We start from the raw sequence: 12,541 nt of genomic DNA on the forward strand, positions 1-12,541 counted from the left end.
CTCACGCAAAAACAATAACGAAAAAGATGTTCAACATGATGTGGGTACTGAAAAGAGTAAAACCATTCCTCCCTCAAAAAACTTTCTGCAACTTGGTACAATCCACAGTACTCACCCACGCCGATTACTGCAATAGCATCTTCATCGGTTGCACTGCCCAAATCCTGAAAAAACTCCAAACCGCCCAAAACACGGCAGCCAGACTAATTTTTGGTAAATCACGATTTGAAAGTGCAACACCACTCCACGAAAAATTACACTGGCTCCTCATCAAAGAGCAAGTAAACTTCAAAATACACACACTGATCCACAAGATCCTCCATGGAGAATCTCCAAGCTACATGACCAAACTAATCGACCTCCCAGACAGGAACAGGACCAAATCCTCCCAAACATATCTCAATTTTCACCTTCCTAATTGCAAAGCCTCAAAATACAAAACCTACTACGCTTCCAACTTCTCCTTGATAGGCAGTCAACTCTGGAACGCCATACCAAGACACATGAGAACAACCAACGAACTTCTACCCTTCCAAAAGTTGCTGAAAACATACCTCTTCAAACGAGCCTATTCGAACGACCCAACTTAATTAAAGTACCCAAACCACATCACTAATCCAAACCACTAACATTAACCACACCTTATCATGCCCCATATCCCTTCATCTTCTCATTCTCTTTACAACTTGTTATCTCTGTAAATTGACGTATCCATACATTGTTATCTCTGTTACACATTGTACCCATTTATTGTAAGCCGCACTGAACCTGCTATCGAGCGAGAAAGAGCGGGGTATAAATGCTACAAATAAATAAATAAATAATTTTGACCAGATCCATTTTGTCCTCTGTTGACATATGCTGCCACACCATGGTATTGTCTGAATGAACCCAGCCCATCCGGAGGAGGAGTAGCCTTATCTTATGGTTAGTGCAGTGGACTTTGATCCTGGGGAACTGAGTTCGATTCCCACTGCAGCTCCTTGTGACTCTGGGCAAGTCACTTAACCCTCCATTGCCCCTGGTACAAAATAAGTACCTGAACATATGTAAACCGCTTTGAATGTAGTTGCAAAAACCTCGAAAGGCAGTATATGAAGTCCCATTTCCCCCCCTTTCCCCTAAACTAAGGGCAAGAAGTATTGGGTACCCACTGAATGGCTCTAGTTTCGAGACTGCTCATAAACCAATTCACCACTCTCCTAGATCTTCAGTCTTAAATGACCTAGCCATGATGAGTTCTCCAGCCTCTGTCACATCCATGAGCATCAGCCTTCCTTGTTTGTTTCCTGCTGAGCCACTAAGTGCAAAGATGGCTCCTTAGCAGAATCCAATACTTCCACAGCTCTTTCCCCTACTCCCAACACTGCCAATAAATACAGAAACGTTTTTTTTTTAAACACTACTGCTATTCCATACAACAAACAATGCTGGGTTCACCATTGACTTAAGCATGGCTTGAACTGTTGCAGTCACTCTGTAGGCAACAGTGGCATGCTCCTGCAGCTTTGGATACTACAAAAAAATAAAAAAGTAGAGGGCACCACCCGACAAACCAGTTAAAACATTTTATTTAAAATTTATCTCCTGCTTATGTAGATAATAAAAACAAATAAAACAAAAGGTATCACCTTATTTATCTTTTTTTTTTTAATTGGACTTACAGTAATATATTTTTTGACTAGCTTTCAAAAGCAGAGCCTTATTCCTACCTGGCCTGAAGGTTCTGCCTTTGAAAACTTGTCAAAAAATGTATTACTGTAAGTTAGTCCAATTTTTTAAAAAAGGTATCACCTTATTTTCCTTTCGTTTTATTTCTATTATCTTTAGAGTATATTAACATAGCAACTACACCGTTTACATAAGGAACAAGAACATAAGTGTGCTAAAGAAATGAGGTAATGAAATTTAACCTGAAATGACACTATTGTTTCAACTCTGAAAACTAAAGACCAGTGGATCTCTGTCTGATGCCAAAGAAAGTGAACAATGTTTTTAATTCTTCCCCCCACCGCCAACTTTGGCACAGGTTGGCTGAAGCTAGATTCAATATAATTATTTTTGCTTTCAAGAATTGTGTAATACAGGGTGTACAAAATATGGAACACATACAGAAGGGTGTTTAACATTTCTAAAGTACAGCATGAAGTAATATCTAATTTTAATAATCATAACGTGGTAATAAAACTAATTGATAAAGATGAAGCCACTGTTAATCAGAACTATGATTATATTAATGAGATTTTGACAGCTTTCAGATAACATGCTACAAAAGCTGTTTCCTGACCCAACTATAATTATAAAAACAGATCTGAGATTGAACACTGATGGCTTTGAAAACAGTTTGAACATTCAACAACTTGTATTCTTATGTCAGTTACCTTTTATACCAGTTTTATATACTTTACCTAACATTCATAAAATCAACAAAAATTTCCCTCCCCATTACCCCAAGGACATCTGTTCATATCAGCAAAAGGCTCACACTTGAACTGATATCCATTTTTGCTGATCCATTTTTTTAAAGATCATTTGTTGATTTAATCTTTTGTTGACACCATAGATATTACATTTTATTGTATCAGCAGCAGCATTTTGGAAGTATTTGAATTCCATTATATTAGTACATAAGTTAAATTTTTGTATGCTAGCATTCATCAAGATGTTTTCAAAGTCATTAGACAGTATTACTTTCACAGGAATTTATAACCCACCAAAACAGGTGAGTCTCCTTAGGTACTAAACAATATATAACATTGAAACAAATGATTAAAATGGATGACTAAATCAGACAAAAAAAAACCATCAACAAACTAATTTGAAAAGTCATCAAGTCATGAGGTTTTGATTGGGCTGGCTTCTGTAGCTGTAAAACACACATGGTTTGTTTTCTATTTGAGGGCCAGATTTCTTTGCAAATCTTGAGTACAGCTATGAGGCTACAATGGCCCCTTTAACTAATTCATAAACTGATCCCTGTCAACAAGAATGAACTAAAAATTTCCCATTCTGTTTTTTTTTTTTTTTTTTGGGGGGGGGGGGGGAGGTTAACATATGATCCTCTTATGGCTTAGAGATTTGTAGATTTATTTATTTTTACTCTGGAAAACACAATTATAATTTTTTTATGGCTTACTTTCTGCGATCGGAATATTCAGTCATTTATCAATTTTTTGGTTCAAAAAATGGTTTTCCCTAGAACATCTAGAACACAGATCATTCAAAAGAATTTACATGTAGGGCCCTGTTTACTAAGCCGCGGCGCTGTAGTCGAGCTAGCTTTTTAGCACACGCTAACGATAGAGACACCCATTATATTCCTATGGGTGTGTCTAGCGTTAGCGTGTGCTAATTTTTAGCACACACTAAAAAGTTTGAAAGCCTACAGTGTGGCTTAGTAAACAGGGCCAGTAGTGTCTTCATTTTAAGAAGTTTATCTTTAACCAGACATTTTAAGGTTCAACAGTATTCAATCTGACCAATTACTCAACTCATAAAAAGTTCACACAAAAAATGGACATACTTACTCATTTACGACACTTTACGAACTGTGGAAAGTTTGTTTTGTTGTTTATGTAGTGGACAGACAACTAAACTGCTTTATCTCAGAATGTCAAAATCATCACTACTTTTTGAATAAAGTGGAGAGAATCTCTGATGGTTACATTTACAGTAACAACCTTCCTTGAAGTTCATTAGTGTGCAAAATCTCTAACCATGTTTCTCCTATAAGATGTGATAAAAACCCACAGAAGGAACTAAGATGGTTTTTCTGGTTGGATTACATTCTTAATGGAGATGTTGAAGTGGGTATTTTGTTCTCAAAGGGATGCACTTTATATTTAAAAACCTTTGTTCCCAATAGTGAATTGGTTTTTCATTGTCACCTGCCATCAATTCACTCCTTATATTGGAATTAGGACTGCAATTCTGACGTGGGCTCTAAAAACTAAGGTTATTTATAGCTATTTTGCATGCTGTTTTAGATTCTTTAATTCGTAATTTTTCAATTTGTATTTTGCATTTCTTGTCTTTTCATTACTTTTTATTCTTTATTTTACGGCTGCACTTGTATGTAATTTATTATTTTCCCCAATGCAATGAAGGGTTAAGTGACTTACCCAGAGTCACAAGGAGCTGCAGTGGGAAAAACAAACATACCTTTAATCATTCAATTGCAATTAAAATTTTAATTGAAATGCAGTGCTAATTGGAATATTTAAGGTTAATTTGTCATGTTTTTCTGTTCCAAGACTTTATCCACAAGAAAATCACAAATTTGCTTTAAAATGTTCTGCTTTACTTATCAATCTGAATTTGTAGAAACTTTTTTTATATATACTCTAGAAAACATGAGTCATAGGTCATCCTGATACAGCAAAGCACTGGCCATCATTTGACTTATTTTTGAGATTGCAACACCCAGTAAAGCACACATTTTCAAGACAATTTTTTGGAAATATTTTTGGAACCACAGAAGTTAACTTGAATGTTGGATGATTGCTTTTCACATTCAAATAATGGTAGTTTTTATTTTTTTCCTGACTGATGAACAATAAAAATAACCTAAAGTCTTGGCTGTATTTTTTGACAGCTCAAAAAAAAAAAAAAAAAAAAAAAGACTATTTTGTCTGAGGTCTTTTCCTCCTTAAGTTAAACCCATTTTTCTAAGGCAAGGGATGTAAGTAATTAGGTGAAACTTTGATTTTCCACTGGAAAATCTCACCAACACCACTGTATTTTTGGCCATATTATTCTCCCACTATAATTAGCACAACACACCAGTGAACTATCACTCATTTCCAGAAGTAGGTATTTGTCTTTGCCATCACCATCCTTCCAAAAATTTAAAGCAATCACTATCCTGTTTAAATTGTGTTCTTGTTTTGGTTCCTGTATTGTCATAAGAACTGCAACTGATACAATCATTCCACAAGTTCATAAAGTGAGCTGCAGTCAAACTATGCCCAAGTTAGGCAAAATGAATAAAAACATTACCCACTTAATTTGTGGGTACAAGGCAGATATCCATGTTGTGTCTCCTTTTAGCTTTCAGAGTTGAAATAATAAAATGTCACATCATTATCAGTAAATCATCATACAGCCGCTCAGGCTAGCATCTATAACTAGTTAATACATATACATTTTTAAAGTAGTACTTCAACGCAACTGACCAAATATGACATACTTAGGGGCCCTTTTATGAAAAGGCAGTAGGGCTACCACTGAATTTGAACACGGCAAGTCAGCCCCTACTGTCGGGCTCGCCTAGGAGCAGGCTTGATATTCTCATTTGTGGGTGACACCGACCCACGTTGCCCAGTCCGGGACTTATGAATAGCATAAGTAGAGCTTTGTGGAACACAAGACACACTCCACCGTTCATGCATGAGTACCTTACCACCCACCGCAAGAACGCAGTCTCCTCAGTTTTATACTACAGCAAAAAAGTAAAGAGAAAAAAAAGGAGATAACTCCAAGGGAAGGTAGGAGGGATTGTGAGAATATAAAGCCTGCTGTGCTCAGAGAATACCTGCTGCAGGTAAGTATCTTTGCTTTCTCAGAGGACAAACAGGCTTATAGATTCTCATGTGGGAAACCCCTTGCATTCAGGCTCACCAAAAATAACAAATATTGGTCAATTGGGCCTCGCAATGGCGAGGACATAACAGAGATAAACCTGAAACTATGTACAATCTAAATGAGATCGAAGTCTGGAACAGAATAAAACGGGCCTAGAAGGATGGAGTTTGATTCTAGACCCTAAACAGACTCTACAACACTGTCTGCCCAAACCCACTGTTGCATAGAGTATCCTGCTCAAGGCAGTAATGTGATGTGAATGTGTAGACTGAAGACGACATCACAGCTTTGCATATTTCTTCAATGGAGGCCAACCTCAAGTGGGCTACCAACGCAACCATGGCTCTGACATTGTGAGCCGTGATATGACCCTCTAGGGCCAGCCCAGCGTGGGCATTTGAAGAAAATGCAATGTGCTAGCCTTCTGGAAATGGTGTGTTTCCCCGATGGTGACCCCCATTCTGTTGGGATCAAAAGAAACAAAAAGTTGGGCGGACTGTCTTTGGGGCCTGGTCTAAGCCATGTAGTAAGCCAATGCTATCTCTCGCAATCCAAGGTGTGCAAGGTGCTTTCGCCCGGATGGGCATGAGGTCGGGGAAAGAATGTTGGCAAGACAATCAACAGGGTCAGATGGAACTGACACCACTTTCAGCATGAACTTAGGGTAGGTGCAGAGGACTACTCTGTTGTGATGAAACTTAGTACAAGGTGCATCCACCACCATAGGCGCTGAGTCCGTGGGTGCTCAAGCACCCCCAATATTTTGGGACCCAACCAGAACGAAGTGGAACTACGGCTGGCTCAACCCAGTAAGCAGTAGTGAAAGCAGCAGGCTCACTTCCAGTCTTCCCTTCCTTCTCAGTGTCCCGCCCTTGTGGAAACAGGAAATTACATCACAGGAGGGCGGGACATTGAGAGAGAGAGGAATGCTGGAGGCGAGCCTGCTGCTTTCACTGCTGCCACCGCAACATGAGGTAAAATAAAAGTTTTAAACTTAGGGCAGCAGGAAGGAAAGGAGGGCTGTTGTGGGAGAAGAGGATGGGGCAAGTGAGCAGAGGAGAATCGCTGGACATGGATGGGAAGGGAGGGCAGGGGAGTGGAGAAAGCTGGGCATGGATAGGAGGGCAGGAGAAAGAGAAGAATTGCTAGATATGGATGGATGGAGGGGAGGGCAGGAGAAATGCAGGACATAGATGGAGCAGAGAGAAGACAAGAAGGAGATGCACATGGATGGAGGGGAGGGACAAGAGAAGTGCTGGACATGGAGTGGAGGAAAGACAGAGGAAGTAGATGCACATGGATGGAGGAGAGAGAAGACAGAGGAAGTAGATGCACATGGATGGAGAAGAGAGAAGACAGAGGAAGATGCACATGGATGGAGAAGAGAGAAGACAGAGGAAGATGCACATGGATGGAGGAGAGAGAAGACAGAGGAAGATGCACATGGATGGAGGAGAGAGAAGACAGAGGCAGATGCACATGGATGGAGGAGAGAGAAGACAGAGGAAGATGCACATGGAGGGAGGGGAGGAGGAGAAATGCGGACATGGATGGGAGGGAGGGAACAGCAAGGAAGGAGATGCAGTATGGATGGAGGAGAGGGAAGAAATGAGGGAAGAAGATGCATACTGACAGAGATGAGGGAAAGACAAAAAAGGAAAAGAGGAGAAAAACTAAACATGGATGGAGAAAATAATCAAAAGCTGGATCCACTCTATACCTTCTCCAGTCAAGTCAGTGAAGGACCCAGCTTTCACCTATGGATGTAGGGCAAGATATGAAGAAAGGAGGAAAGTAAAGAACTAAATGGAAAGGAAGCCATGGAAACGGAGTTAAGAGAACAGATACAGAGCAGCAGAATCAGAGACTGGGGCCAATGTGATCAGAAAAACAAATTCATCAGACAACAAAGGTACAAAAAAATTTTATTTTCATTTTAGTGTTTGGAATATGTCCAAATTGAGAATTTACATCTACTGTCTTATTTTGCAGTGTATAGCAATGTGTTTCTTTCTGTTTTTCTGGTATTGTGCTGCATGCAGAGTCTAGCTTCTTAGGATTTCAGGTTAATTTTTGAAGAATTTGAAGAGGGGCTATCTCTGTTCTGCATGTGTGACTGCAAGGCCAAGTGTCTGAATAGGGATCTGTTTGTTAGGTTCTGAGATTATTGTTTCAGGTTTGGAAAGACTGTCAGCGTTGGCATGAGTTGTCCAGTGCTTCCCCAAGTGGGACTATGACTCTACTTTTGGGTATTCAGGAACACTTGGTGGAGCAGGGCATCTTGGCCTCGCAACACCACTTCCTTTATAAGGTTGTTTTGCTCATCAAGAAATTGATTATGTCCTATTGTGTGGCAGAAGATTCACCACCACTATCTGCGGCTACCATTTGTCAATGTTATTTATTTGTTACATTTGTATCCCACATTTTCCCACCTATTTGCAGGCTCAATGTGGCTTACATTGTGCCGGAGTGACAATCGCCGTTTCTGGATTAAGAAATATAAAGTGATATTGCATAAATGACAAGGTAAATTACAAAGTAGTTTTGCATTAAAGTTCATAAATGATAAGAGTAGATTATAGAGTAAGTTAGACAATCAAATATAGAAAGTTCATATCCTGCATGAGGAGTAGAGTGGTAGTAATGCGTAACGTTCATTAGGGCTGCGTAAATGAAGCTGTCAAATGTACAGAGTTCGGTTTTGTCTAGTTTTGGTGGAGTTTCGTTTTCTAGTATTTAGGATGGATCATTGTGGGATGCTTTTTTTTAACACGTTGGTTTTCAGTAGTTTTCGGAAGATTGCTACGTCGTGCATTGTTTTTATAACATTTGGTAGTGCGTTCCATAGTTGCGTGCTTATGTAGGAGAAGCTGGATGCATATGTTGATTTGTATTTAAGTCCTTTGCAACTGGGGTAGTGTAGATTCAAGAATGTGCATGCTGACCTTTTTGTCTTCCGGGTTGGCAGGTCTATGAGGTCTGACATATAGATCAGGGCTTCACCGTGAACGATTTTATGGAGCAGGGTGCAAATTTTGAACTCAATTTGTTCTTTTAGTGGGAGCCAGTGTAGTTTTTCTCTTAGGGGTTTGGCGCTTTCGTATTTCGTTTTTCCAAATATGAGTCTGGCTGCTGTGTTTTGGGCAGTTTGGAGTTTCTTAATGATTTGTTCTTTGCATCCGGCATAGATGGCATTGCAGTAATCTAAGTGGCTTAACACCATTAATTGTATCAGGCTGCGGAATATTTCCCTTGGGAAGAAAGGTTTTACTCTTTTGAGTTTCCACATTGAATGGAACATTTTCTTTGCTGTGTTTTTCGCATGGCTTTCTAGTGTGAGATTTCGGTCTATTATAACTCCGAGAATTTTCAGGCTCTCCAAAACCGGAAGGGTGTAGTCTGGGGTATTTATGGTGGTGGGTTTGTTCATGTTATATTGTGAGGAGAGGATGAGACATTGTGTTTTTTCTGCATTGCGCTTTAGTTGGAATGCATCTGCCCATGAATTCATTATTTGGAGGCTGTGTTTGATTTGTGATTTCTGTTAGATCATGTTTGAACGGGATGTAGATCGTGACATCGTCTGCATAAATGTAAGGATTGAGGCCTTGGTTGGATAATGATTTGGCCAGAGGAGTCATCATTAGGTTAAAAAGGGCTGGTGAGAGTGGTGATCCTTGTGGTATTCCGCATTCAGGTTTCCATGGTGATGATGTATTCGAATTTGATATCACTTGGTATGTTCTTGCGGTTAGGAAGCCATTGATCCATCCAAGTATGCTTCCTCCAATTCCGAAGTATTCTAGGATGTTCAGTAGTATTTTGTGGCTGACCATGTCGAACGCACTGGACATGTCAAATTGTAGAAGTACACTGTTGCCAGTTGCAATTGTTTGTTTGAATTTGATTAGGAGAGTAATTAGTACTGATTCGGAGCTGTGGTTGGATCAAAATCCTGTGATTCATGTAGTATTGAGAATTTGTTTAAATAAATCGGTAAGTTGCTTGGTTACCATACTTTCCATTATTTTTACTGCCAGGGGGATTGGATGCTACCAGGTGGTAGATAGTTCAGTCAGTTGTTCAGAATGTTGTCCTAGGGCAGTGGGCTTCGTGTGTTTGGGCACTGTGCCTTGTGAAGCATTGTTATGATGTGGATGAGTAAGTCATCAGTAATCTCAGAACTCAGTCCAGCTGAGCGAAACGGCCTGTTTTGAACCCTGCAACTACTTAGACAGTAGACTCATTTTGAACACCATTCATTTTCGATTTGGTATTGTTCTGTTCTTATTGCTTTATCTGACTGTTGCAATAAAATATATTTTTAAAAATCAAAACAAAATGAATGTAGTTTAAGACTATTTCTTTTTTTGGTGGTAGTAGGTAGCAAAAGAAAATTGGGTTGCATTCATTCAGCACCCCCAATCATTTTGAAAAGATGGTTCCTATGTCCACCACTAAGGCCTGAAGCTCACTGACTCTACAAGCTGAAGTAACAGCCACCACAAAAAAACGACCTTCCAGGTCAAGTACTTCAGATGGCAGGAATTCAGTGGCTCAAAAGGAGCTTTCAACAGCCACGTGAGAACGATGAGATCTCATGCTACTGGAGGTCTGACATGGGGCTTTGACAAAAGCAAACCTTTCATGAAGCGAACAACTAAAGGCTGTCCAGTGATTGAATTACCTTCTACACGCTGATAAGCACTAATTGCACTAAGGTGAACCCTTACGGATTTCATCTTGAGACCAGACTCTGATAAGTGTAGAAGGTATTCAAAGCAGAGTCTGTGTAGGGCATGCAAGGGGATCTTGGGCATGGCTCTCACACCAGAAAGCAAACCTGCTCCATTTGTAAGAATAGCATCTCTTAGTGGAGTGTTTCCTGGAAGCCAGCAAAACCCGGGAGACACCCTCCGAAAGACCCAAGGAAGTGAATTCTAGGCTCTCAATATCCAAGCTGTGATAGCCAGAGAATGGAGGCTGGGATGTAGAACAGACCACTCGTTCTGCGTTATGAAAGTTGGAAAACACTCCAATCTCAACGGTTTTTCGGAGCACAACGTCAGAAGAAGGAACCACATCTACCAAAGCCAGTAGGGCGTGATCAGAATCATGGTTCACTACCTCACTCTCCAGATAGACCCATCATGGCAGCAATTGGGTCAGTTTTAGAACCCTTGTCCACCTTTGTTGACAGATTTTTAAGACCGAAAGTTTCACAGATTACCTCCTATATTGGAGACTTGGCGGATATCAATACACTTAAAAAGATTCAAGTAGATGGTGATGTATTACTGTCACATTTGACACAGAATCATTATACACGAACATATCACAGGATGAAGCTACTATAGTCATTAGAGATGACCTGGCCAAAGAATGCTTCTGCCAACGCATCCCAATCAAATTTATAGTTGAACTGGCAGCTGTTGCTCTGAAGAGGAATTTCTTCTGTTTTGACAGTACCTTCTACCAACAAACCAAAGGCACCGCGATGGGATCAGCCATGGCCCCATCAGTGGCAAACCTTTATGTGGCAGCTTTTGAACAAGAATTTTTTAGACGACAACAATGGAGTGAACAAATTTTATTATGGAGAGGTTACATAGATGACATCATCATAATCTGAAGAGGAACTCTAAGCTTTTTACACAACACTGAATGGTTTTAATGACAATCTTAAATTTCAAATGTCTTAACAAAAAATCTATTCCATTCCTGGACATCAATATTATATACGAAGGTGGCACATTTCATTGTAACTTATACAGATGGCTTACTCCGTTTTTTTTAATCTGTTTTTTTTTTATCTCCAATTTTTTCATTTTATGGGCTGGTAGGATCCATAATTTATTGTTCTGAACCATTTCCATTAGTTTTTGTACAATTTTAGAAGCTTTTATGATGTTCTACATGCATTTTAAGGAATCTCTAACACTCTGTTTCATCTGCTGTTGGAACGCATTGATGACGTCATTGGACTGAATTGATATGATTACATAGTAACATAGTAAAGATCATTTATTTTAATTCTCTTTGCATTCCACCACAATTTTATTGTTTCTAAGTGGTTTAGCATGCATATAAGCTTGGTTGATACAGCATGTTTTCTTTCACTGCAACCACAGTGTTTTGTTTTGAGCGACTGATCCCAGAATCTGTAAGTACGTTTAGAACTTTTTCTATACTTATTTTATTCCTTAGCCCTGTTAGACAACTTTTATCTTTTCCGTGGTGTTATTTTTTTCTTTTTTAGAGCTTTTATGTTTTTACAATCACACCAGCCTGGTTCATTTCTAAGTTTTATATCAGCTGGGTAAGCCTCTCCATTTGTCTTACTGTTTTACTATTGAACATCGTTTTTAGCACCTAGACATCCAGTGTTTTAACATATTTAAGAGTTTATCTGATGTTCTTAGAGCTTTTTTATGTATTCGACTTAAACTTTTAAGATATGTACTATTAACAGTTTTACATGATTTTATTACCTATGTACTTAAAGAATTCTCAGCTTGAGGTTCCTCTGAATGTTCCTTTGGTGTTTTTAGTTTATTTATTTATCATGTCTTTTATATGTTGTTTTTAGATACTGAATGATTTTATTTTATTTTCATTTATAGTGACCTATTGCCCCTGACGAAGCCATTTTTATACCGTCGAAACATGGCCATGCCGGGCATTTTATGTTAAATACCTGGGAGCTTTTAATCTAAAAATAAAGACATCGTTTTTTACAAGGTCTGCCTCATTGTTTAATTGTCCATATTGGATTTGGCGAACTGACTGCCTTGTTGCTTTCTGACTCCTGAACTGTTAGGCGTCATGTCCTTCTCTCCTTGGAGAGAAGTTTTAAGTTACCAAGATGGAGACATTGCTGACTTGCTCCCCAGCAGAACTTTTCTTCAAAGATGAAGAAGTGCTGGAGGACTACATCAGTCACTGCACTGAAGCA

The 12,541-nt window shown here is 39.2% G+C and overlaps 1 protein-coding gene across 1 annotated transcript in view; it reads right to left on the reverse strand.

Moving 5' to 3' along the window:
- The window catches only part of PACS2 (phosphofurin acidic cluster sorting protein 2), a 550,048-nt gene that overhangs the window by 380,379 nt on the left and 157,128 nt on the right, over positions 1-12,541 (reverse strand). The gene's annotated exons all lie outside the window — the stretch shown is intronic.

The sequence above is a fragment of the Microcaecilia unicolor genome, chromosome 9 (genome assembly GCF_901765095.1).
Source record: "Microcaecilia unicolor chromosome 9, aMicUni1.1, whole genome shotgun sequence".
Lineage (NCBI taxonomy): Eukaryota > Metazoa > Chordata > Amphibia > Gymnophiona > Siphonopidae > Microcaecilia > Microcaecilia unicolor.